This window comes from Neomonachus schauinslandi, chromosome 8 (assembly GCF_002201575.2).
Source record: "Neomonachus schauinslandi chromosome 8, ASM220157v2, whole genome shotgun sequence".
NCBI classification, from domain to species: domain Eukaryota; kingdom Metazoa; phylum Chordata; class Mammalia; order Carnivora; family Phocidae; genus Neomonachus; species Neomonachus schauinslandi.
In genome coordinates, this window is record NC_058410.1 from 53356604 (window position 1) to 53383749 (window position 27146).

Consider the following 27146-nt stretch of genomic DNA (forward strand, 5'->3'; position numbering starts at 1 on the left):
TTCCACTGTAAACAAATAGAAAACTGGACCAAAAATATGAAACAATTGTATTCTTGGAGTACGAGGCAGTACAGGATTGTGATTTCTATGAAAGGGAAAACCGATGAGGTGAAAACTTTCACTCTGACTTTGTGCTGGGAGGTATTTTCCAAATAGCAACACAGAGAAGGGAACTCAAGCAGAGGATGGTGATATTGGTGAATTTGAGACAGATCAGATTTTGGGGAAGCGAATGCAGCTGGAAATTGTGGGGCAGAATACAGAAGAGGAGGGAGTATATAGAGAAAGGTTCCAGAAATCTGAGGTGCCCACTTGAGTCTATTGTTGAAGTATAAACAGCACATGCATAGGGTGAAAATCCATGAGGCTGGGGAGCTATAAGCTGTACAGTCCTCAGAGTTCTCACAGAACTGGGAGGCATTTGAGTTCTAACTGGACATTATGGAAAGACTTTGTTGAATAGCCGGGCACTCAGTGGAGACCCCAGAAAATTATGCCTTAGTAATAGGGATAAACCAATTTTAGAGTGCAGCCTGCTCTAGAACCTCCCTAACAAAGCTAAATAGCAAGTCTCAAAAAGATCAAGCCGTCCCAAAAGTAATTGAACTGCCAGCCAAATCACACCAAAACTCTTAAAAGGAAGACTATAAAATCCAGACACTCAACAGCACAATGTAACAATATCCAATATCCAGTTAAAACTTATAGGACATTTCAAGAAGCAGGAAAATATGACACATACCAGGAGAAAAATCAGTCAGTAGAAACAGATCCATAAGACACAGATGATGGAATCAGCAAAGACTTATTATAAATATGCTCAAGTTTTTATTTTTATTTATTTGTTTTAACTTTAAAAACATTTTTTAATTTAAATTCAATTAACATATAATGTATTATTGGTTTCAGAGGTACAGGTCTGTGATTCATCAGTCTTATATAATACCCAGTGCTTGTTACATCACATGCCGTCTTTAATGTAGATCACCCAGTTATCCCATCCCACCATCCCACTCCCCTCTAGCAACCCTCAGTTTGTTTCCTATGATTAAGAATCTCTTATGGTTTCTCTCCGTCTCTGGTTTTATCTTGTTTTATTTTTTCCTCTCTTCCCCTATGACCCTCTGTTTTGTTTCTTAAATTCCACATATCAGTGAGATCATATGATAATTGTCTTTCTCTGGATTGACTTGTTTCGCTTAGCATAATACCCTCTGGTTCCACCCACGTTGTTGCAGGTGGCAAGATTTCTTTTTTTATGGCTGTGTTAATATTCCATTGTATATATATAACCACATCTTCTTTACCCATCTGTTGATGAACATCTGGGCTCTTTCCATAGTTTGGCTATTGTAGACATTGCTGCTATAAACATTGGGGTGCAGATGCCCCTTCGGATCCCTACATTTGTATCTTTGGGGTAAATACCTGTAGTGCAATTGCTGGGTCATAGGGTAGCTCTATTTTCAACTTTTTGAGGAACCTCCATACTGTTTTCCAGAGTGGCTGCACCAGCTTGCATTCCTACCAACAGTGTAGGAGGGTTCCTATGCTCAAGTTTTTAAAAGAAAACATGAATAATGATAGAAGTGATAGAAAAAATATATACCAAGAGTAATATCTGTAACTGAAAGTTCAATATGTAAAAGGAAAAAAATTATCTGGATTGGCTGAACAGCAGATTAGACCCTAAGAAGAAAAGATAAGTGAACTGAAGCCATAGCAATAGGTACCCTTTTCAATCTGATATAGAGGGGCACCTGGGTGGCTCAGTCGTTGGCGTCTGCCTTCCGCTCCCAGGGTCCTGGGATCGAGCCCTGCATGGGGCTCCCTGCTCCACGGGAAGCCTGCTTCTCCCTCTCCCACTGCCCCCCGCTTGCGTTCCCTCTCTCTCGCTGTGTCTCTCTCTGTCAAATAAATAAATAAAATCTTTAAAAAAAAATTCTTAAAAATCTGATATAGAGGGTCCATGAAAAATAATACCTAATATTCTTAATAGTGAAAGACTGAATGTTTTCTAGGACAGGACTCAAGGAGATTCTCCTTATCTCTTCTGTTTAAAATTTTACCAGAAGTTCTAGCCAGTCAAGAAAAATAATTTAAAGGCATATTGGATTAGAAAAGAAAAGCAAGTCTTAATTACTAAATTACATCACATGCTAAGAAATCCCTAAGAATTTACAAAAAAGCTACTAGAATTGATAAGTGAGTATAGCAAGCATAAAGCATATAATGTCAAAATATACAAACCAATTGTGTTTGCTTATGTCAGCAATGAACAGTTGGAAAATGGATTTGCAAAATGTTTGCAATAGTATCAAAAACATGAAATGCGGGGCGCCTGGGTGGCTCAGTCGTTGAGCGTCTGCCTTCGGCTCAGGTCACATGATCCCAGGGTCCTGGGATCGAGTCCCACATCGGGCTCCCTGCTCGGCGGGAGGCCTGCTTCTCCCTCTCCCACTGCCCCTGCTTGTGTTCCCTCTCTCGCTGTGTCTCTCTCTGTCTCTGTCAAATAAATAAATAAAAATCTCAAAGAAAAAGATTTAAAAAACATGAAATGCTGAGGGATAAATTTTAACAAAATATATACAAAGTCTGTACATTGAGAGCTATAAAACACTGATGAGGAAATCAAAGATGACCTAAATATACCCTGTTCATGGATTGGAAGAGTTAATACTATTAAAATGTCAGTTCTTCCCAAATTCATCTGCAGATTTAGCATAATCCCAATCAAAATTTCTACAGATGATTTTTTGTCAAAATTGATAAGCTGATCCTAAAATTAATCTGTGATTGCAAAGATCCACAATAGCTAAAACAATTTTGAAAAATAACCCTGTAATGCTAGCATTACATGATTTTAAAACTTCCTAGATAGCTATAATAAGCAAAACTGTGAGGGATTGGTATACAGACAGACGTATACATCACTATAACTGAATATAGTTCTGAAATGGATCCACATGTATATATGGTAATCCATATTTTGAACAAGGTAGCAAGGCAGTTCAGTGGGCAAAGGATAGTATTTCAACAAATGGTGCTGGGGCAAAAACCTCATGCCTTAAAGAACAGTGACCCTGAAATGGATCCTATACCTAAACGTGAAAGCTAAAATTTGAAAATTCTAAAAGAAAATACAGGAAAAAAATTGGGACTTTGAAGTAAGCAGAGAATTTTTAGAAAGCATGAAGTGTAAAAGAAAAAATTATAAAAGAAAAACTAGAGTTCATCGAAATTTAAAACTGCACTTTTAAAAATGCTGTTAAGAAAATAAAATGCCAATGGGGCACTTGGGTGGCTTAGTTGTTGAGCATCCAACTCTTGATTTAGGCTCAGGTCATGATCTCATGGGTTGTGGGCTCGAGCCCCTCCTTGGGCTCCACGCTCAGTGGGAAGTCTGCTTGAAGACACTCTCCCTCTGCCCCTCCTCTTGCTCTTGCGCGTGCGTGTTCTCTCCCTCTCAAATAATAAATAGATAGATAGATAGATAGATAGATAGACAGATAGAAAAGAAAACAGCAAGCCACAGAGTGGCAGAAAATACACACATGTCTGACAAAGGGCTGGAACATACAAAGAAGTCTTACAACTCAAGAGGACAACCAGTTCAAAAATTGGAAAAGATTTGGATATTTTACAAAAGAAGTTACCTAGCCAATTAGTACGTGAAAACATGCTTAACATCATTAGTCACCTGAAAATGCAAAGTAAAACCAGAATGAGATGTCACTGCATACAAACAAGAACGGCTAACTTTAGAAAGTCTGAGCATAATAAATGTTGGTGAGAATGTGGAACAGCTGGAACTGTCCTGTACTGCTAATGGGACTGTAAAATGGTACAACCACTGTGAAGAACTATTTGGTCTTTTTTTAAAAAAGTTAAGTGTACCCCTTATATCTTATAATTCAGCAATCCCACTCCTGGGTATTGAAATGGTAGGGCGCCTGGGTGGCTCAGTTGGTTAAGCGACTGCCTTTGGCTCAGGTCATGATCCCGGAGTCCTGGGATCGAGTCCCGCATCGGGCTCCCGGCTCGGCGGGGAGCCTGCTTCTCCCTCTGACCCTATCCCCTCTCATGCTGTTTCTCTCTCTCTCTCTCTCAAATAAATAAATAAATAAAATCTTTAAAAAATAAAAAAAATAAACTCTTCAACTGAACCCTGCCTTTAAAAAAAAAAAAAGAGAGAGAATGGAAACAAATGTGCAGTCAGAGATTTCAACACAATTATTCAGAGCAGTTTTATTTACTGTAGCCATAAACTAGAAACAATCTAAATGTCTAAGGTGAATGGAATGTCCTTCAGAAAGAAAAATGAATTGATTAACGAGTCACTCAGTAACATGGATGGATCTCAAGAACACTATGCTGAGTGAAAGAAGCCAGGTACAAAGGAGTGCATACTGTATGATTTCATTTACATGGAAAATCTAGAATAGGTAAAATTACAGTGACAGGAAGCATCTACTTTGGTTGTTTGCTTGGGGCCATAAAGGGGAACAAAGGAAATTTTAGGTTGCTAGAAATGTATCATATCTTTATTGTGGTGGTGGTTACGTAGGTGTATACATTTGGCAAAACATTTTACTGTACACTTAAAATGGGTACGTTTTATTGTTAGTGAATGTTATCAAATGTGTCATTTTTATTGCTAAAGGGTGTTCCTTTGCATGGATATAAGCAATTTGTTTATCTGTTCACCTTAAATGAACATTTTGATTGTTTCTGGCTTTTGGCTACTATAAATAAAGCTGCTGTGAATTAAAGTTGTTTTAAAAATAAAAGAAAGGAAAAGCAGCTAGATTTTGAGGAGCTTCTTTATGTAGTGTTAAGATCTAATTTTATTTTGAGGTCACCGGAGACCACTAAGGTTAAGCAGTAGAGAAGACTGGAATAGATATGTCTTTTGAAAGCTGACTTTTGCAGCTGTGAAGGTTGTGGGTTGCAGAAAAGAAAAACTGGAGGCAGGAAGACCTGGGAGAAGCTTGCTATAATCTATTCATTTCTCCCCCTGCCCAGCTTTATTGAGGTGAATGGTCAAGTAAAATTATATATATTGAAAGTGTACAGCATGATTATTTGATATATGTATACATTGTGGAATGATTACCTCACACAGTTACCTTTGTGTGTGCGCCGATATGTGTGGTAAGAATGCTCAAGATCTGCTCTCATAGATTTCAAGTATCCAACAAAGTGTTATTAACTAGAGTCACCATGCTGTACATTAGATCCTCAGTATTTATTTTCTTATAACTGAAAGTTTATACCCTTTGACCAGCATCTCCCCATTTTTTCTACCCCCAGTACCTGGTAATCATCATTCTACTGTCTTTTTATGTGGGTTGAGTTTGACCCCCCCCTTTCCCCCTTTTTTTCAGATTCCACTTCTCATAAGTGAGATCATACAGTATTTTATTTAGCCTAATGTCCTCTGGGTTCATCCATGTTTTTGCAAATGGCAGGATTTCCTTCTTTCTCATGATTGAATAATATTCCACTGTGTGTGTGTATTTGTATATCACATATTCATTATCATTTATCAGTCGAATTGTTCCCATATCTTGGCTTAAGTTGTTCCCATATCTTGGCTATCATGAATAATGCTGAACATGGGAGTGTAAATAATACTTCAAGGCAATGTTTTCATTTCCTTCAGATAGATACCTAGAAGTGGGATTTCTGGATCTTGTGATAGTTCTATTTTTAATTTTTTCAGGACCTTCCATATTGTTTTCCATAATGGCTGTACCAATTTTTTTTTTTTAAAGATTTTTATTTATTTATTTGAGACAGAGAGAATGAGAGAGAGAGCACATGAGAGGGGGGAGGGTCAGAGGCAGAAGCAGGCTCCCTGCCGAGCAGGGAGCCCGATGCGGGACTCAATCCAGGGACTCCAGGATCATGACCTGAGCCGAAGGCAGTCGCTTAACCAACTGAGCCACCCAGGCGCCCCTGGCTGTACCAATTTACATTCCCATCAATAGTGCACTAGAGTTTCCTTTTCTCCTCATTCTCGCCAACACTTACTATCTCTTGTCTTTCATTAAAAGTCATCCTAACAGGTGTGAGGTGATATCTCATTGTAGTTTTGACTTACATTTCCCTAATGATTAGTGTTGAACACCTTTTCATGTACTTGATCGCCATCTCTGTTTTCTTTGGAAAAATGTCTTTTCAGGTCCTTTGCCCATATTTTCATTGGATTATTATTGTTATTATGATTTTGCTATTGAGATATATGTTTTGCAAATATTTTCTCCCATTCTGTAGTTATCTTTTCATTGTGTTGATTGTTTCCTTTGCTGTACAGAAGCTTTCAGTTTGATGTAGTATTACTTGTTTATTTTTTGTTTTGTTGCCTTTGTTTTTAGTGTCATATTCAACAAATCATTCCTAAGACCAATGTCAAGGAGTTTTTCTTTATTTTCTTATAGAGTTTTACAGTTTCAGGTGTTACATATAAGTCTAAAATCTGCTTCAAGTTCATTTTTGTGAATGGTGTAAGATAGGGGTCCAGTTTCATTCTTCCATTCATTTCTTCTTTCAGCAGCTGGTCAAGTGTGTCCCCTAGTGGCCAGGTACTGTGCTTATTACCAGGGGATTCAAAGAACACAAGGCACTGAACCACATCTCTACCCCCCAAAATGTATATTCAAATAAGGGAAATAGATGCATAAAACAGTAAGTGTAATAAAATGTTACACATGTTGGACAAAGTATTTTCAAATAAAATGAAGACACAAAGAATAGAGGGGTCCACTAGGCAGGGGGCTAATGAATCAAGAATGCTCAATGAAATGACTTGAATTAGATATTGAAAATTGAGAAGATGTTCTTGGTGATAAAGGAATGATGAGGGTAGGGTATACACTTGGGCACTGGTGGTGGAGGTGAATTATAAAAAATGGATGTAAGGTACATTTGCAAAGTGGAGTTGACAGGACTTGGTAATTTTGAGATTAAGAGAACAGAGTTGAAGTCAGCTGAATAATTGAGTATGTTGAGATACCATTAATTGGTACCTCCTGGCACCTCCTGGCACACAGGAGGAGAAGCATGTTTGGGTACAGAGTATAGGGGGAAATTTTATAGATTTATTGAACTTGAAGTGTTTGTGGCATGTGGAGATGTCCAAAATGCTTTTAGAATGGATCCAGTGCTCCTAATGGAAGTAGACACGAGCTAGAGTTGGAGGGTAAGATTTGAAGCCATAGGGATTTATGATCTTTTAGTGTTGTTTGGTTGCAAAGAAAGAAATTGATTTTGGATTACTTAAGCAAATATAAGAAATTTATTGGAAGGACACTAGATGGATCACAGTTTCAAAGGGGGAGTTAAAAAAATCAGGCCTTAGGAAGAATGGAAACTGGGGGTGCTCTTAAGGGTTATCAGAAGCATGAATTTAGGGACAATTTCTCTGCACTGTTGCACTGTTCTCTGCATTGACAGCACTGTGGTCAGGAAGTTTTGGCTCTGGCTATCTTTTATCCTCATATGGCTCCGTAAAGCTCAAATTCCTGTGAGGGAGGATTAATTTGGCCTTTCTTTCATCTTATAACTATTGTAGCTAGTTTCTTTACTGGCAAACTGTGTACTGTTAGTAGCCCTGCCTGGGTCATTGGCCTCTCCTTTAGTCAGTTAGGGGCTAACTCCTGTATTTCAGACCAGCTCAGACCTCATAGAATAAGGGAAAGGAATTTCCTTAAAGGAAAGTGAAGTGTTATGAGACAAAGGGAGAATAGGTTCTGGGCAGGACACCCCCCTTAATCCTGAGCTTAGTGGCCACCTGAAGCCATAGGTGCAGCTTGAGGGGTAGGTGGCATGTAGCAGGGTACAGTTCACTCTTAGGGAGTATAAATGATCTGATAGGCAATGTAATTGTGCCTTCAGATCCCATTTGGGCCTGCACCTGTTTTTCTTGATGATGGCCTGCTGGAATTGAGAATTAAATGCATCCAATAACGATTAATGTTGAGGTACTAGATTGCATGGTCATATTATATTGTTCTGTTCAGTTTTCACCAGTCTACTAGGAAAAAGCCAGGAGCTTTTTCTCGAAAGGAAATAGTTACTTCATTTGCTTGCTGAAAGGGCCATGGCCTTGTTCCAAAACTGTGGGGGGCTGTGATGTATTAATTAGGGCTTTTTTACTGGTTCAACACAACATTACTGTAGGTGGAGGCATCTTTTGACTTGTCTATACAGTCATAAAGTTGTGGGGGGAGGAGGGTGGTATGTACACCTGTTATTCAAGCAAGGGGTTCCCCACCCAGAACTTGTTACCCTTTTGTCTTTGTCTCATATCAACATCTCACCTTTCCTTTAGAAATTTGAGAAATTTCCCCTAGAAATGCAGTGATTTTGACAAGGAAATCGAATTCATTCAGCTTCTACTTTGTACTTTTTACTGTAATATTCCTTCCTCCTGAGCCAGGGAGCCACTGTGGGAGTCTGTCAGGTTGTGGGAATATCTGAAAAGTAGGATGTGTTTGGGTCTCACAATGACTACTCTGAGAAGAGGCTGAGTTAGAACTCCATCTCTCTGCGTGACTCATAAATCGTCAGTCTGACTCGTGGACCAGTGGTATTCTTAATTCCTAAGAATTAATGTTAACTCAGAGCTAGTAGGTAATCATCCTCAAGGGCATTGGGTATTTCCCTTTCACCAGCTCATGATTACCTGGGTAAATGGCTAGAGATCCATTTGGGAAAAAAATCTTCCATAAGGGAATTGGCCTCCAATTCATTCAACAACTGTGGGTCTTGGATTTGGGCCAGAGGTCATGACTCTCAAGTGTCTCACATGGGTCTCTGTTCACTAGATATAGAGTTGTTTGCTTGTTTGTTTAAATCAAAACAGATCTTAGTGGGATGGCCCTTAATTTGAATTCTTGGGTCTGACTAATGAAATATAGACAGGGATTTCTGCCTATCACAACAAAGCCTGAGATTACCTAATATTACCCTGCCGCCTGTTAGGATCACCATGTCCACTGTGCTTCTGGCAGTTAACAGCTACCACCCGGACCCACCCAACCTTCCCTGAGCTGCTCCCATCACTTTCTGAGTTTAGGCAGTCCATGTCAGTTGTAGTTCTTCCACCCAAATCCTTAGCCCTAGCAAGAGCCATTCGAGCGGTTAGTAATGATTGTAGTGGGCCCCTCACCAATCCTTTTCTGGTGTCAAGAGTGAAGGGAGAATCTTCCAGGCCCCGTTCAGAGACACAGTAAGAGCACTATGTTATATGAATAAAAGTTTATAGTTTGAATAGAGAAAAGTGGTGAGAAAATAACGTCTTTACACCATGGGCTTCCCCTTTTCCAAAGAACCTACCAGGACCATCAAGAACCGTTTTCATATTGGGAATTGCAGCTTAGTTTTGGTCAAGTACCATCATCTGTCATAGTAAATTAATGACAATTTGACTAAGTTTTGTACTCAATTTGTAATTTTATTTATTTTAGTTATATAAGAACTATAACCATACAGTGTTTATAATTTTTATATTTATACATCTATAAATAATATTTTAATACAAATCACTTAAGGCAATAATGGATGACTGAATTTTTATCCTTTAAAAATGTTCCATGTATTACTCAAGGATTGGGCCCAGTTAGTAAGGATGAATTGATCATAGGTTTTGAAGTGCTGTAATACTTAACTCTTTGTGCTTAGATTCTAATGAATTAAGATTCAGATACCCACATCTCTCTCTTCTCATATTGCTCATTACCACTGTATTGCCAACTGCGTTCCATCAATACTGTTGTATTCTATAATTATCCCTTCTTTATCCTTTTACAGGAGTCAGAATTTTCGTGTGTGTGTGTGTGTGTGTGTGTGTAACACCTTAGAGGACCTTTAGTTACCAAAAAATATTCATCTGTGCTTGTGGTTTGAAGAGTTGAATGAATGTTTTTCTAAAAATGGCTGCCTTGGAGTAGGTTTTTAAAATGGGCACTAGATGTTAACCATTCAGATAGTTGTTTCTGATTTAATACTTGAAGTTCTAGATACAAATCTTTAGTTCATGGAGTGCAGCTGCATTTGCTTTCCTTCCTATGACTCACCAAACCTTACTCAAAACCTTTCATTTTTTTCTATTTTTGTATACTGAAACTTCATTTTAACAAATATTTAAAAATAGTTTTAAAAATTACCATTCTTTTGGAATCTCCTTGGAAGTTTATTTCATTTGCTCCAAAGATTTTTTTTTTTAAGCAAACTGAATTGGTTTTATTTCCAGAGTTTGTGAGGCTAGAGATAGGTCTAGTAAGTATTATACCATACTCTAAAAACTTAACAGTAGTGTTTTGAATTTTTCAAACATTGATAATTTGCATGAACATATTCTGTATAACATTTAATAATTACAGGGGCTTTGTTCCAGGTGCTTTCTATATCTTAAATTGTTAAATATCAACAAGTAAATGAAATTTATTTTATACTCAAAATAGAAATGGCTTCACAAATCTGCTTCACCATTTCTCTCTAACTTGAGGTTATTTCTTTTTTGTTGCTATATACTTAAAAGGATTGTCATTTATTTTCACAGGACTAATATAGTATATACAAAGTTTTTATTAAAAGCATTTTTATGTAGTACTATTATTTTTAAGTATTATATATTTTTCTCACATACTTTTTGTTCTGTAGTACCCATGATTAAACACAAGAGTGACAATAGAGTGTGTATGATACAAGTTTGTGAGTACATAGAAAGGAGCTCCAGAAACGAGCATCTAAGAAATTGGTAGTCCTGGCCTTAGAATTTTATATAAAATTATATAAAGCTATTTTATTTTATTAAAGATTTATTTATTTATTTTAGAAAGAGAGAGAAAGCGTGAGCGGGAAGGGCAGAGGGAGGGAGGGGGAGAGAGAATCTCAAGCAGATGCCGTGCTGAGTGCAGAGCCCGACATGGGGCTTGATCCCAGGACCTTGAGCTGAGATCATGACCTCAACCTCAGTTGGATGCTTAACTGACTGTGCAACCCTGACTTTAGAATTTTAATCTAAATTTAAAAGTACTCCTGCATTTACCTGGTCCACCTAGGAAAAAACTGGGGTGGAGTTTGAAAAATATGCTGCACTGTACAAATAAATATAAGGTAGAAGTGGAGTCCTAGAACTGTTATCATGAGAAATAGTAGCAGGTGAAGCTGTGTGGTGTAGTGGAAAAAACATAGTTTTGGAACATGACTGAACTGGATTCAGCCCTGGCTTATGTCATTTATTAGCTGCTGTTTGGGCATGTTAACTACTCAGACCTTCTGTTTTCTCATTAGCAAAATTGGGAATAATAATAGCTATCTTGTTGTGAGTCTTGAATGAAAGACTTAGGTGACAACATAGTTTTATTTCTCCCTCCCTAACTGGAGAATGGGACATATCCTTGGCAAAAATAAACATCCTTTCTGAAGCAAAATATAGATTAATTTTGCATTGAGTTTATTATATTTCATTAATGAATTGCCAGTAAAATAGGATTGACTAATGGGTTAGGAGTTTGAAGGAACTAGTGGTTGCTGATTAACATATGGCTCTGAATTAGATTTTAGAATTCTTGAAGTTGGTTTAGTATACAGGAGTTCAGAATATGAATATAATTGGCCGCTGTGGTTGGGTTACAAACCCAGGCAAAGTAGAAAATAGGGAGCCGAGGGTCTCTTAGATGAGTGGGAATAATATCTGTCAAGAGGTTTTGTAATCTCTAAGTCATTTTAACAATGAATAAGGTACTTTCGCTTTTTTTTAAGATTTATTTGACAGAGAGATAGCGAGAGAGGGAACACAAGCAGGGGCAGAGGGAGAAGCAGGCTTCCTGCCAAGCAGGGAGCCCGATGCGGGGCTCGATCCCAGGACCCTGGGATCATGACCTGAGCCGAAGGCAGACGCTTAACGACTGAGCCACCCAGGTGCTCTGATGCTTTCACTTTTTTACTCTTGGCCAAGATTAAAGGAGAAACATCTGGGAGTGGTAGATCTCCCAGAATTCTCCAGTATACTCCTCTCCATGGGTAAATTGGCTGCTGTTTGTTTAAGCAGTCATTGCTGCTACTGGAACCATGGGAGCACTTAGATGTCCCAGTAGTTAGGGGGGCTAAGACAAATGTTTAGATATGGTGATGCCCAGTCTAGTTTTATGGATTATAAGCAAGGTGCCTGGCTCTTTATATGCCTGTCAAATCTCGAAATCTCACTGAATGGCAGGTTGATAAGTTTCCTGCAGATAGGTAAATTCTAACCATCTGTGATAACGGAGTCACAGACCCCTTAGTGGCTTCCCATGTTCTGTAGGATACAGTGTGGCCTGTGTGTGGCAAAACACCCCGTCCTTCCTTTCTAGTCACTTCGGCCACTCTCTCCACTTCCACCCTAAGCTGTAGCCATAGGAAGTAAACCATCCACGTTCATATCTGGTAAACATTGCTTAACTTGGACTTTACTCAAGTATTAGCCTTTTTGATAAGTATTCTGTGATTTCTCCAGTTTAAATTGCTCATTCCTCCAGCTTCCTGTCTCTTCTAAAAATCAGAAGATATAACACCATTGAGTTTTCATTCTCCATGGTCTTGATCAGCTGGTGTCAAGTGGTGGCTGCTTCCTTTAGACTGGGCATATGTTGTACATTTTAAATATATATATTAAGTATATATATAAATATATATATAAGTATAAGTCAATTATTCCTCAGTAAAGCTGGGAGAAAAAAGATTGGGCATATGCTCTTCAGTTCGCCATTTGAGATGCATCAGTTACAGCTGACAGCTTCATGGATTAATTGACCTATTTGGATCCTTTATTTGGGCCTCTGATTTCCATATAAGTGTTTCTAAGACTATGATCTTTTTGAAAGAGATGACTTTGTCTTTATATTCCTATTGCCCAGCATATACTTGACACATATAAAGACTTCAATAAGTACTCACAGAATTTAATTGAATGGAGTAAAACCTTTCCCAACCAGAGGACTTTGCCTTTTCCCTCACCTTTGCTTGAGTCATTACTTAAATGCACTTAAATTGTAGCAGGATTGATTAAGATTAGGTGGGGCAAGTTTTCCTGGCTATAACATTTGTAGGGATGGATTAAAGAGATGCTATTGAGTCTTTTTATTTTGAAATCTTCACAGGACTGGCATACACCTTCTTGAAGACACCAGGAAGAGTAGTATAAAGTTCCTTATGAGGCTGTACAATGCACTACTGAGTGATCAGAATGCTTCAGAAGATTTTGACTATATGTAATATATAGAATGAAAATATATTAGCTTTCAGAACTGCCCAGAAACAGAATTCTCGCTCTTTTCCATTCTTGCTTTTTGCCCCTTGCCGTGCCAGCCATGTGCCCCCTGCACTCCTCGCGGCCATGCCTCGCAGAATTGAAGAAATCAAGGACTTTATGCTCACGGCCAGGTGAACAGAATCTGTCAAGATCAAGAAAAATAAGGATAATGTGAAATTTAAAGTTCAGTGCAGCAGATACCTTTATACCTTGGTCATCACAAAGAGAAGGCAGAAAAACTGAAGCAGTCCCTGCCCCCAGGTTTGGCAATGAAGGAGCATCAATGAAACTGGCACACTGATTTGAACTGTATTAAAATTCTAAAAATTCTAATATATATGTATATATATTAGCTTTCAGATAGTATAGATTTAGGATTTGAAAACAAATTCTAATCGGCAGGTGTACAACTTCTGCAAAATATGAAGAATTTGTTATTCCATAATTTGCTCCTCTATCAAAAACAGCTGTCTACAAATAGTGCTTCATACTGTTGGCAAGTTCATTATAAATGCAGGAAGCAAGTCCTGTTTCATATGATTGTGCTTTGTAAAAATAATTTAGGTGTAAGCTATCCGCAAACCTTTTTTTTTTGTAACAATCCTATCTAAATCCTCATATTTTGGCATTACACACGAGTGTCGTAAGTTTAAATTCTGGAACATCAGGCAGAAATATAAGAAAGGGCTCATTTAGGATGGAATGGCAAATGTTCTAATTGGGAGGGTCCTCATTTTGATTTCTGCCCTCCTGCCCCACCTCTTAACCAAAACCCAGAGTAAAACATCTGGAGTTATTTAGGCAGTATAAATATTCTTAAAAGAATGGACCCCTAATCATAAAGCCTTTCTGGCACTGAAGGATGTTTTTGGATAGAATTCACATGATTGGTAAAAATATCTTTGAATTCGTAAGGACTCACGCAAGTCGTGAGTGCAGAGTTTGGGAGTATGGCGGGCTGAGGCTGATGGAATTCATCATAGGCTTTTATCGGAAAGCAGTCTGTTAGTGCACAGGGGTTACTCTCTCGACTTTTCCCTTAGAATAGTTTCCAAGAAAGGTAGCTTATTTCCTGTTAAAATGATGGTTGTTTCACTTTGAAAGAAATGTGCCATAGGTATAAATTTAGTTTTATTCTCCTTTAACGTGTTTAAACAAGTTCTGCTGCAGGGAGACAAAGAGAAAACAATTCCCTTTAAAGCCCCTATCTTCAGCCTCTGCTTTGTAGTTCTGTCCATAAGACAGAAAGTAGGCGAGAGGAATAATAGCTAAGCATTGAAAAAAACCACACACACATTAGTGTCAATTAAGGAGGGGAATTGAAAGGTATAGTTGTGTTGCAGTTAGTCAACCAGTATTTATTGACCATCAACTGTGTATTAAAACACAATGACAGGTTTGTTGAGATAAAAAGGGTTTCTATACTCCAAGGACATAGAATATTCTTGAGGAACCTAGTTGTAAATCTGTGAAGTTCAAGTGATAATGTAAGATAAAAATAATTTCATCATAATTGTTAGTAATTGCCAAATGGAAGATTTAGTTAAGTGTTACAGGAGTTCAGGTCAGGGATAGACCACTGTGGGCTGACTAAACCGGAGGGTTCTGTGGAAGAATTTGAGCAGCTGCTTGAAGAATGGGTAGAATTTGGATTGATGGAAAATAGGAGGAAGATAATTTTGCCCTTCCCTTTCACTAGAATACCATGTGTGGAATTCAGGAAGAGTAGAGTTAGTATCATGTTAATTTTGGGTAAAAATCAGCAGTTAACCATGTGGGAGAACTTTAATGAACCTGAGAAAACCTCTTGATGATTTCAGCATATTATGTTTCCTTAATTCAGGCCTATAAAACAAAAACAAAACATTTTTAAGACATTGGAAAGCATAGAGAAATGATGCCATCCAGAATATTCACTGTGAAAGCATCAGTATTTATATCATTAGGCTTGGACATTTCAAGCAGTTTCACTGAGGGAAAGAACATACACAAAGGAGCCATGTGTCTCCACTTGAGAAACCTTGACTTTGAACTGCACAGAAAGCTCTGGTAACTCCAAAGCATCAAATAAGCTTTCGCAGATTCTGATCTTCATACAAATTACCAATATAAAGAGGAAACTGTTTTCTGTATGTCTTCTTTCTTATCCTCAGAACTAAAGTGATTATATTTTTCTCAAGATCAAGTTAAGATATTCTTTTCCTTCTATTTTCTTTTCCCTTTTTCCTGTTCATCTTTCCTTTACTATATATTTATTGTAGAGTACTCTTGTGAGTGCATTTTAATAAATTATCTATTTAAAAATTCTAAATCTGTACTCATTGCTATTTACAGCTAGATATAATAGAAGTGTAGAGGTTATCAAATTTAGGGTGAATGGGCATATACAGCCCTTGGGTTGCATGGATTTTTTTTTTCCCAAAGATTTTGTTTATAATTTGACAGAAAGAGACACAGTGAGAGGGAACACAAGCAGGGGGTGGGGGAGAGGGAGAAGCAGGCTTCCCATCGAGCAGGGAGCCCGATGCGGGGCTCGATCCCAGAACCCTGGGATCATGACCTGAGCCGAAGGCAGATGCGTAACGACTGAGCCATCCAGGTGCCCCTGCGTGGATTTTTTTTTTTAAAGGAAATCTGGTCAAGTTTTGTTTGTTTTTAGGCTGGAAATGAATGGTGTCTCTTCAGGAACCTGGAGAAATCATAAAGAAAAAGCAAATGTTTCTGTATCAGAGAGGATAGTTTTATTTTTTTCTGGGAGACTAAAACAAGTAGGTTTTTAACATTATTGTATATAAAAATCTCCAGTTGAAAAGAGCCTTCTTTATTCTTTAGTATGTGTTACTTCATTTTAAAAATTTAATCTCATTTTTATGTAAAACATGTCACTGTTAGACAGTATAGAAATTTATTTAAAAAGTACCCAGAATCTTACCATCTAGAGATAGCTAGATAGCCTGCAAGACTATAAAAATGAGTTTGTCCATGTGTGTATTTTGTTTATATAGCAATATATAGAGGATTGCTTTTAATGTTCAATGAACATAATTTTTAACAACCACCTTGTATTCCTTGTACGGATATACCATAATTCACTATCCTGTTTTGTTGGATATTTTTCCTCCTAAATTTGATATAATGTCTTTTCCTAGCCCTAGGTCCCAAAGATGTTCTCCTATATTTTCTTCTACAAGTGTTAGTGTACATGTTAAATACGTGCAGTTTATTGTATGCCAATTACACCTCAGTAAAGCTGCTTAAATTAAAACCAAAATTTAAAAATAAAAGTTTTATAGTTTCATGCTTTACATTTAAATCCGTGATCCATTTTGCATTTGTTTTTGTGGATAGCATGAATTTTAAGTCAAAGTTCTTAGACTTTTTTTTTTTTTTTAAGGTTTTATTTATTTATTTGACAGAGAGAGAATGAGAGAGTACATGAGAGGGGGGAGGGTCAGAGGGAGAAGCAGACTCCCTGCCGAGCAGGGAGCTCGATGCGGGACTCGATCCAGGGACTCCAGGATCATGACCTGAGCCGAAGGCAGTCGCTTAACCAACTGAGCCACCCAGGCGCCCCCAGTTCTTAGACTTTTCTCCCCCTGTCTGTGAATGTCCAGTTATTTCAGCACAGTTTGTTGAAAAGACTACCCTAGCTCCACCGAACTGCTCTTGCACCTCTGTCAAAATCAATTGGTGTATTTGTAATGACCCATTTCTGGGTTCTCTGTTTCATTGATCTTTGCTTCTATTCTTCTGCCAATATGACACTGTCTTGATTTTGATGGCTACGTGGTGAGCCTTAAAATCAGATAAAGTGATTCCTCCTACTTTAGTCTTCTTTTGCATAATTATTTTAGAATAAACTTATTTATATCTGTCATAGTTGCTGTGATGGTGGCAGCAAAGCCTGGCACCGCTCCAGACTGCCTGTGTGTGGGACTAGCTATGGCTGAGGCCAGTAGAAAGTGACAGTACGTGGTTGCGGTGAGCTTCTGAACCCCAACTGAGCACACGATGGGAGGAAGAATTTTTTAGGGAATAGGAAATGGTTCCTAATGTTAAACAGACATGACATCATTTAACATTTTTGTAGAAAATATTCCTTTCATGGTATCAATAAGACTATTACATAGCATTTAAAATGGCATTATCTTGCTTGAAAGCAAAGGTGTAGATGGCTATGGCTAAGTACTCAAGGACCCTTCTGTTGCTGTTTTCATTTTATCCACTGTTGTCAGGGACTTGGGTTTAGGTTTCTACAGCAACCACAGTCTGGACTACATAATACCAACACTTTGTGTGCATGTGGTGTTAACGCCAATGCCTTATACACTACATGTGGCAGAGTTGCAGTTGCTATGGAGATCAATCTTTGGACACACTTGGTTGATAACGATGTCTCTCATTTGTGGATTTTCCTGCTGAAAGAATATGAAGTGGTGTTATGAGTTGACCGAGAGGTGCATGAGACTTGATCAGTAATTCCTCTATAGCTGAGAATATCACATTTGAAAGCCTTAAGTTACACATTTGCTCACAAACATACTGAAGTGTCTGTGTGTGTGTTTAATAATATATGGCTTGATCCCTGGAAAGTGGAGTGAAAATATGGCTTCAGAGAACATGTTATCAGAGGAACTTGACTCCTCTTGGCTAGTCAACACCATTTAAAGAATATACTATAAAAAATTCAAAGACCAGATATCTTCCGTTGTTTTAGTAGTCATAATAAAGTCAATTGTCAGTAGAAAAGGGAAGGACACACAATTCTTGCAAACTACTCTAATTTGAATATGGGGCCTTGGGTAGCAGCTAAGAACCTTTTTCCTGGAGCATCGTTTCTCTGAAGAGTCCTTTGAACTCCAGAAATGAGAAACATTGGAGAAGTAGAAGAAATGATTTTATTTTTTCTTTTTCTTTGACAGTGCCAGTTAAACAAGGTTTCTGTCCTAGACCTAAATTTAAGCTAAGGCAAACTGTTGTTGAGTGTCCTCAGAATTCTTGAAAGAGATGTAGTTTTAGGTTGATAAACAGTTTTGCTTTGGGGCGCCTGGGTGGCTCAGTCATTAAGTGTCTGCCTTCGGCTCAGGTCATGATCCCAGGGTCCTGGGATCAAGCCCAACGTCGGGCTTCCTGCTCCGCGGGAAGCCTGCTTCTCCCTCTCTCGCTCCCTCTGCTTGTGTTCCCTCTCTTCGCTGTGTCCCTCTCTGTCAAATAAATAAATAAAATCTTAAAAAAAAAAAATTTTTTTTTTCTTTGGGTTAGAGAAACTTGTCAGTCATGAGTTGTTACGCCAGAGTAGTGGTTCTCAACCCTGGCTGCACATTAGCAGGTGCAGCTTTAAGAAAGTACTGATGTTTGAGCCTAACAAAAACTAAATCAGAATCTCTGGGAATGAAGAGAAACTATGGCATTGGTATTCTTTTCTCTTTTTTTTTCTTGAAAGGTGAATACTTGATACTAACATGCAACCAGGGTTGAGAGGGCCGCTGCAGCAGAGGCAGTTTTCATCTAGAATCTTTTTTTTTAATTTTTTTTTTTTAATTTTATTTATTTGAGAGAGAGAGGCAGAGATAGTGAAAGAGAGCACGAGTGGGGAGGAGAGGGAGAAGCAGGCTTCCAGCCGAGCAGGGAGCCCGATGCGGGGCTCAATCCCAGGACCCCCGGGATCATGACCTGAGCTGAAGGCAGATGCTTAATCAACTGAGTCACCCAGGCGCCCCAGTTTTCATCTAGAATCTTAAATTTTAGCTAAATTTACATATTAGAATGCTCAATAAAAATAATATGAACATTGCAGAAAGTTTATAAAGGGCAGTCTTACCATCTATGTTAGTTTCCTATCGCTGTTGTAACAAATTACCACGATTTTATTGGCTTAAAATAACACAAGCTAATTGTCTTACTTTTCTGGAGATCAGAAGTCCTAAATGGGTCTTATGGGGCAAAAATGAAGATGTCAGCAGAGCTGAGTTCCTTCTGGAGATTTTAGGGAGAATCCATGCCTTGCCTTTTGTGACTTCTAGAGGCTGCCCACCTTCCTTGACTTGTGGCCACATCACTCCAACCTCTGCCTCTGTCGTCACATCTCCTTTTCTGACTCTGACCCTCCCGACTTCCTCTTATGAGGATCCTTGTGGTTATATTGAGCCCATCCAGGTAATCTAGGATAATCTCCCCATCTCAAGATCTTTAACTTAATCATATCAGTAAAGTCCCTTTGCCAAGTAAAGTAACATTCACAGCTTCCAGGGATTAGGACCTGGACATCTTTTGGGGTAGGAGGGCATTTATTCAGCCTACTATACCAGATTAACACAAAGATTGTCACTTTGGTATTTTCCTTCCTAGTCTTCTTTAATATGCATATTTTTATTAGAATATGATCATCTTGCCTTTATAATTTTTTATCCTTTTCTGCTTAATCTTCATAACCATCATTTTGAATAGCTACATAATAGTCTGTCCATGATTATACCATATTTAACATTGTCATTACCCTGTAGTTGGATTTTTATGTTATTTCAGATTCCTATTATTGATAGATCAAGCTGTGATAAGTATTTTAATCTATAGATCCTGGGATGTGGGAGTACTGAGCTAAATATATTTTTTTAAAGATTTATGTATTTATTTTAGAGGGAGAGAGAGGGAGAGAGCATGTGCGAGCACGAGTGAGGGGAGGGGCAGAGGGAGAGAATCTTCAAGCAGACTCCCCACTGAGCATGGAGCCAGATCCCAGGACCCATGAGATCATGACTTGAGCTGAAACCAAGAGTTGTCTGCTTAACAGACTGAGCCACCTGGGCACCCCCTGAGCTAAATATTATAAACCTTTTTGTAATGTTTAATTCAAACTCTCAAATTATATTTTTGGGAAGAGTTCTAATTGATTTCCAACACTATCAGCAATGTATGAGAATACCAGTGTCACTGTATCTTTGCCAGTATTGGTCATTATCATTAAAAAAAAAAGACTTCTACTAATTAGGTGAACAAATGTTATCCTGATTTAAATTTAATCTACTTGAAAATTTTTTCCATGTTTCTGTTTATTTCTCTTTGTGTGTTTTGTTTGTCTATTTCTCCTAGAATGATTTATTTATTAATCTTTAAGACATCTTTATATGGTGAAATTATTGCCTTATATGCTATAAATGTTTTATACACACATTTATAAATTTTTAATTGTTCTCACCTGTTTTTTTCCTTTGTGATTCTTCTTTTTTCTATGCTTAAGATTTTTTCACCTAACAAAAGTTTGTGGTAAATACTCAATTCTATTTTCTTTTACATCTTTCATGATTTAGTCACTGCCCTTAGCAAATTGCTAAGAAGCTAAGAAGTTCAGGGACTTACCGAGTTCAGACTTACTTTATGACTTACTGTACCAAGCAAGTACCAAATGAATTTGGTTCTGTTTATATAATTTATCAAAATTAGAAACACATTTTTAAAAGGACTGGAGAAGAAATCTAGCAATTTTAGTGCAGTCCTAAGATGTTTATTGCCCTTTGCTAGAAGGTTTATTCACGATGCTGTCATGTTATGTGTTCATGCAGATAATTGAGAATTATAGTAAGCTATCTTAGTCTATGATAAACAGACAGAATGCACTTTAATTACATTCTAATTTATTATCTGGTAAAAGTACCTTGCTAACAAATCAACCCAGATATGACTTATTGGATAGTCTTTGCACTTAGAGGAATAATCAGTCTGTAATCATAAACAACATGAACCGTTCATCTTGTAGATTGCTATTATATTTATTATGCTCAAATGCCTGCACTGGGTTTCTTTCCTGTTTGCTTCCCATTTCATGACTTATATGCCCCTACCCTGTCTGCTGTAAGTTGGTGGTATCCTGGGCTTACAAATTCATTCTCTTCAGGATGCCTGGGTGGCTCAGTCAGTTAAGCATCTGCCTTGGGCTCAGGTTGTGATCTTGGGGTCCTGGGATGAGCACCGTGTTGGGCTTCCTGCTCAGGAGGGAAGTCTGCTTCTCCCTCACCCTCTGCCCCTCCCCCTGCTCATTCTCTCTCTCTCTCTCTTTGGCTCTCTCTGTCAAATAAATAAATTAAAAAAAAATTCATTCTCTTGAAATATGAGTTAGGCAGATGCCTAGGAACAGAGATCTCTGTTACTTTACCATATGAGTAAAGTGCATTTCTCCCCAGTTACAGTAAATAGAATAAACTGTCACCATAATGTACTAATACGTGATTTATTCCTTGCTGCCCCCGATAAGAATTAGCACAATTCTAATTCTATAAAGAAAAAATTTGCCCCCCAGAATAGCCACCACATCCTTTAATATCCTCTGTTACTTCGCCCAGTTCCAAAAAGGAGGTATGCAAGTTAAGCTGAAACAAGAGCCAGCCCCTGTTTCTTTCCTTTGAGACAACCTTGTACAGAGAATTGGTATCGGGGAGTGGGTTTCACCGAGCGAATACAGTTCTCTGCTGCAGTACCTTCTTTAATTCTACCACTTAGGAATAAACAACCTCTGGTCCTAGTTCCACAGAATAATGTAGAAGTTTATAGCATTACATTACCTCAGTTGACCCAGATTTTTTTGACTACCACTGTGTTTGGTGGGCTTTGGAGTGGGGCTAAAGTTTGGAAGGTACAAAACAGAGTAGAACCACCTAAAGAAATGTGTAATCCACCTCCTCAATGGAGTTACAATCAGGAGTTGTTATTGCAGACACTCTTTTTTCCCTCTACCTTAATGATTTTAATTGAATCTGCTGATCCAGTATCTTTAGCAAACAAAGATGATAATCCTTATCTTTTTTTTTAAGATTTTATATTTATTTATTTGACAGAGAGAGACAGAGCGAGAGAGGGAACACAAGCAGGGGGAGTGGGAGAGGGAGAGGCAGGCTTCCTGCTGAGCAGAGAGCCCGATGCGGGGCTCGATCCCAGGACCCTGGGATCATGACCCGAGCCGAAGGCAGACGCTTAACTGACTGAGCCACCCAGGCGCCCCTAATAATCCTTATCTGAGAGTAGTATCCTCTTTTTATGAGCAACGATCTTATACCTGGAAGAGACCTCACTAGTGCTTTTGGTCTAGCACTGTGACAACAAATGTGCCTATAATTGTACAGCTGATGAGTGGTAGATAGGACCTCAGATTTCAGTGCTAGGATTTTTCTGTTTCCATTCTTGGTCCAAATTTGTATTAAAAAGGAAGATGAAAAGATACTGGTCTATTTCACTTACCCTCTTTTTCCATGTTGGAAGTTTGTTTTGGCATGCAAATCAGTTTAGGTGGACTTGGAAGTTTTTCCGTTCTGAAGATTTCTGCAGGAACTATAAATTTTTTATTTTTTACCTAGGAACTGCTCAGTTAATCACTTCCGTGTGAGAATCCTAGTTTTATTTGGCTCTAGTCTGGTAAAATAGTGGTGTAAAATCACCTTTCTTCTTTCCTTTTTGTTTAAGCGTTCTCTCTCAGCCAGGTCATGTCTAAGGTCTTCCCTTAAGATTTTGTGATTATGTCCCTTGAATGCCTTGCCTTAGTCCGTGTATGTTCTTCATCCTCACAGTCCCCGGTTTCTGGAATGTCCCACGGGATATTCTCCTTAGGGCCTGTTCAGTTCCACTTTGGATCTGACTGAGGCATTGCTACTATTTTATTGACTCTTCTGTTCCTGGAACCCTTTTGCTATCGCCTCGAAGCTGGATTCTGTGTGCTATCCTGTCTGAATATTAAGAGAGAATTAGTAATAATTTTTACCCTTACTTTTCTACCAAGGAAGCTTTAGATGGATGCTTCTGTTGGAACTAACCCAGAAGAGACCACATTTAGTATTCTGAGATCAGATTGAAGGGAGAGAGAGAGAGAGAGAGTGGTATCTTGAGAAGACGCAGAAGGATGTAGTTCTGAGCAGCCAGGGGCTTGTTTTGTGCATCCTATTTAGGCAGCTGCCTATTTCATGTGGCTCTCCGGCTGTGCTTGAGAATGTTCGCGGAGCTAACTCCAAGCCAAATCCTTCTCTGAAGCTACAGCCTCGTTTGCTTTGGAAAAAATTTACTTCATGTTTGCCATCCTCTTCACTCTATAGCTGTTACTATATGAATTATTCAAGAACCCCCTTCCATGACTATGTTTGATCTCCATTTGAGGAATAATAACTATGCAGTTATATTCTGAATTTAGTGGCATGTTGACTTTCAGGAAGACCCTTTTAGGATCAAATCAGAGCAAAATAGTTATATTTCACCATACTGCAATGTAAGTCCCCCTTTGGCTTCCAGTCTATAAATTATAAAATACTCCCCAAAACAGATCTTACTAAGATCACTAATGACCTCCATATCACTAAATCTAATGGATTTCTTTTAGTCTTTGTTCTAATTGTATTATTGACAGTTTCTTTTTTCTTGAAAAACACTTTTTACTTGATTTTCTTCTGACTTTCTAGCCGTTCCTTCCCTGCCTCTATGGCACAGGCTTCGCCAGGTGATTAAATGTTGCTGTGCCCTCTTATCACTCTATTCTATCTCGAGTTTATCCCGCTGGATCCTTCAGTTACCAGAAACGATCTGCATTCGTCTAACTTTACCCACCTGGCCTCCTTCTAGTCTACCTCCTCCGTTCCTGAAGAATATGAAAAGTGGATGTGAACAGGGACGCCTGGGAGGCTCAGTCGGTTAAGCGTCTGCCTTCGGCTCAGGTTATGATCCCAGGGTCCTGGGATCGAGCTCCGAGCTCTGCATCAGGCTCCTTGCTCAGTGGGGAGCCTGCCTCTCCCTCTGCTGCTCCCCCTGCTTGTGCTCTCTCTCTCTCTCTGATAAATAAATAAATAAATAAATCTTTATTTATAAAGCTTTGTGTTTTTTTGGTTTTGTTTTTTAAAGATTTTATTTATTTATTTGACAGAGAGAGAGCATGAGAGGGGGGAGGGTCAGAGGGAGAAGCAGACTCCCCACTGAGCAGGGAGCCCGATGTGGGACTCGATGCCAGGACTCTGGGATCATGACCTGAGCCGAAGGCAGTCGCTTAACCAACTGAGCCACCCAGGCGCCCAATAAAATCTTTTTTTAAAAAGTGGATGTGAGGGGCGCCTGGGTGGCTCAGTCGTTAAGCGGCTGCCTTGGGCTCAGGTCATGATCCCAGGGTCCTGGGATCGAGCCCCGCATCGGGCTCCCTGCTCCGTGGGAAGCCTGCTTCTCCCTCTCCCACTCCCCCTGCTTGTGTTCCCTCTCTTGCTTCTCTCTCTCTCTGTCGAATAAATAAATTAAAAAAAAAAGTGGATGTGAATATACTGAATTTCTGAAGTTTCAATTCTGCTGTATTAGTCTGTCAATTCATGCACGAATATGACATTGCTTTAATTGAAGATTTATGGTATATTTTAATATCTGGAAGAGCTAGTCCCCCCTCATTGCCCTTCTGTTTCAAGGTTTTTCAGGGTCCAATATGTACTTTATAATTAGTTTCTTTAGTATTTTCATTTAGATCGCTTTAGTTAATAAACGAAGTATAGGAGAATCAGCACTTTATGATGCTGAGACTTCCTATTCGAGAACATGGCATGTTTTTCAGTATGTTCACATCCACTTTTATATTCTTCAGGAACATATGACAATATAGACATATCAAATTGTTATGCTATGTTTTATATTTGAAATGAATAGAATGTATTATATGTTAAAAAAAGAAGAAGATAGCAGGAAGGGAAAAAATGAAGAGGGGGAAATCGGAGGGGGAGACGAACCATGAGAGACTATGGACTCTGAGAAACAAACTGAGGGTTCTGGGGGGGGGGGATGGGTCAGCCTGGTGATGGGTATTAAAGAGGGCACGTAGTGAATGGAGCACTGGATGTTATACGCAAACAATGAATAATGGAATACTACATCAAAAACTAATGATGTAATGTATGGTGATTAACATAACATGATAAAAAATAAATAAATAAAATGAATACAATGTTATATGTTAATTATCTCAAAAACTTTTTTTAATTTAAAAAAGAAATACAAGTTGAAAAATTTTGCCACTAATATTATAGACAAATAGATATATTAAGAGAGTTCATAGAAACACAATAGAAAAATGGGCTAAGGACATGAACAGATAGTATAGATGGCTCTTAAACATATGAAAGAATGCTCAATCTTACCTTAAAAGGAGAAATGCAAATTAAAATTTCAATAAAATACAGTTTCTTACCTATCACATTGGTAAAAATCCAGAAGTTTGATAAACCAGTCAGTTTTCCAGACATTTTCACACATTGTTGATAGGAGTGTACAACTTAGCAGTGTTTGTCAGAATTATAAATGCATTTATCCTATATCCCAGGAATCCTACTTACAAGATTGTCTGTACCAACATAATCCAATAGTAGTTGTTGGGCTTTTTCTTCTCATCCACAAGGGACTGGTTAGATAAACCATGGTACATACTAACAATGGAATGCTATGAGTTGCAAAAAAAAAAGAATGGATATATTAAGTGAAAAAAACAAGGTACAGAACAATACTACCTTTTGTGTAAGAAAGGAGGGAAGAGTGTGTGTGTCCTCATCAGGATAGACACACTACGTAAGAAAGACTAAGACTGATTACCTACAGGGGTGGAGAAAATCAGGTAAATAGTGACAGGTTGGGAGTGTGACAGTATACCTTTTTATTTTATATTCTTTTGATTTAAAAATACCCACAAATCTGATCATCCTCTCTCCCCCTTCTTCTAACTTTAGCAGTCTCTGTTGTTCCGAGGATTGAAACTCCTAATGTGAAGAGCAAAGCCAAAGATAGCTTGTTTCTTCAGCCTTAACACACGGCATGCTTCCCCTTGTTTTCTCTGCTTTGGCCACATTGGCCTTTTTTCTCTGCCTCAAATTCATTGTGTTTCCTTCCATCACAGGGCCTTTACTCACACTGTTCCTCTAGCCTGGAGACTTCACCTAGTTAGAATGTGCTTATCCGTTGATCTTGACAGTATGTTACTCCTGCAAAGAAGTCTCCTTAGATAAGGTCGAGTTTTCTATGCATTAGTAGCACCTTGTTCATCTCCTTTCTAACTCTGGTTTTAAATGCAGTTGTACATTCTTTGTTAGGATTGTTTAATGTCTGTCTCTCCACTAGAAAGTAAGCCTCTTGAGAGCAGGGACCATGTCCACTTTGTTCAGAGATAAAAGTACCTATTTCATATGGTAGTGAGCGTTAAATGAGATGATACCTACTATGTGCCTAGCATGATGTCTAGCACATAAACACAATGCTAGCTAGATCCCACTGTATATTGTTTTGTTTTTAGTAGAAGGAAATGATACTGTTGGTGAATAAATTAGCTGGATCAAATTTAAGGAAGAATTTTGACTCTCCTTGGCAAGAGAAAGGGTTACCTTTGGAAAGGAGTAACTAGTTTGTGATAAGAGAAAGAGTAAATAGCTTTTATTCCTCTACTATTCTTGGTTACTGTATCTAAGTCAAACTCAAGAAAGCAGCTTTTTTGCCAAAATTTTTTTTCTCTTTCCAATTATATTTCTTTTTTTTTTAAATTAAATGGCAAGCAGTTTAAAAAAAAAATAGACAAAACAGAAATTTTCAATTGGAGTCTTATACAATTGAAGATCTGTATTTGTTATATTAACCAAAGTTGTAAAAGTCTAGTAGAATTCAAGACAATGAGATCCTAGATGATACAACAGACATTTCACGTTATGGCATAGGGAAGAGGTTTATTGTGGATCACTAAGGTCATATTCCCTATCATGTGATTTGTAGGGTGTCTTTGAAGAGTTTTAAAAATTATATTATAGCTGCTTAATAATTACAATTAATAGCTGCCACATCTCAGATCTTCACATTTTGAAAGCTGGGA

General features: G+C 38.3%; 1 protein-coding gene and 1 pseudogene across 1 annotated transcript in view; both read left to right on the plus strand.

The window, feature by feature from the left end:
- Positions 1 to 27146, plus strand: part of PDSS2 (decaprenyl diphosphate synthase subunit 2) — a 247929-nt gene that overhangs the window by 8277 nt on the left and 212506 nt on the right. The window lies entirely within an intron of this gene.
- LOC110583111 lies at positions 13385 to 13587 on the plus strand (annotated as a pseudogene).